Below are 1,303 nucleotides of genomic sequence, written 5' to 3'. Positions count from 1 at the left end.
CCAGGATGACTGACAGTGGGAACATCCATTCCCTTCGGGGGAAACCCCATCCCCACCCTCAGGAGTGTGGTCTGACTATAATAGTTTGACATGAGCACATTTCCCAAAGTCCCGGTTATTTGGTCTTAAATAACACCACATGTGAAATATCAATAGTCCTAGAAACTTTCTTTTCAGTTTCTTCTCATCAAGGTGCTGAAACCTCAGAGTTTAGCCTCATCCTGAGTTACTTGGTTATATAATGTTTCACTTGATATGTTGTTTAAAGCCAGTTATTGAGAACAGTTTATACAGTCACAAAAGTCTAAGGAGGAAAAGTTATGATCAAGGAGAACTGGCTGAGATGTGAAGAATAGTAAGTGTGGTGAAAATTCCCCCCGATCTCTCTAAATAAAAAGTATTAGAAGGTATTAGAAAAACTACCTGCCACATTTGAATCACATATATCCTGACTCTAAAAAGAGTAGCTATTATTGGTATATCTGAACAGAACTTCTAGAATGACTTTGTTTTGCTGAGTGTTATCTTGGAAACCCCACTAAATGGCAAGTTTTAGCTTTTCTTTTCCATTTTATGGCTTTTGTATGAGTTTTAAAAATAACCCAATTATGGCTACAGCCAAGTAACCTGAACAAGCCCGATCCTGTCTGATCTTGGAAGCTAAGCAGGGTTGGGCCTGGTTAGTACTTGGATGGGAGATCACCTAGGAAGACCAGGTACTGTAGGCATAAAAAAAATTAATAAATAAAATAAAATAAATAAGGGATTGTAAACTGACAAGGTCTTTGCAATCTGTGAAGTCAACCAAGGGTTGCCTCGCCTAGAAAAAAACAGCCTAGTTATTCTGGCTGGAAGGTGGTTTTTCTACGAAAGATGTTTTAGGGGTTGGAAAGCAGAAAGAACAATGAATAAGAAACACTTGCTGTTTATTGAATTGAATAAGCACACCTTATATTTGGATAAGCTCACAGGCATATACACTATCTCATTTTATGCTCATATCAGCCCCAGAATTATACAGAACAGTGTTATTATCCCACTTTTAAGGATTTGGAAAACTGAAGCCTAGAGAACTTAAGTGCCTGGAATTTGTGAAATCAGGTCTTAAACCTGAGTTTGACTATAAATTCAATCCTCTATGTCTGGTTAAAAAAAGTCTGAGTTCAAGTTAAGGGTACATAGGTGAATCAAACAGGTAACGTGCCTGAGTTGCCTACATGGTCTATGGACCCACCAGTTTATTATAATAGGTCATATCGGACTGTATTCATAAGACACTAAAGAAAAGTATCTCAATGATACT

At 37.6% G+C, this 1,303-nt stretch overlaps 1 pseudogene; it reads left to right on the top strand.

Moving 5' to 3' along the window:
* The first annotated feature begins 610 nt into the window (after positions 1 to 610).
* LOC120604728 (uncharacterized) lies at positions 611 to 728 on the top strand (annotated as a pseudogene).
* Positions 729 to 1,303: the final 575 nt, after the last annotated feature.

The sequence above is a fragment of the Pteropus medius genome, unplaced genomic scaffold (assembly GCF_902729225.1).
Source record: "Pteropus medius unplaced genomic scaffold, Ma_sr-lr_union100, whole genome shotgun sequence".
In the NCBI taxonomy this organism is placed as follows: Eukaryota; Metazoa; Chordata; class Mammalia; order Chiroptera; family Pteropodidae; genus Pteropus; species Pteropus medius.
Note: the sequence above shows the minus strand (reverse complement) of the source record. Positions and strands in the feature narration are given on the sequence as shown.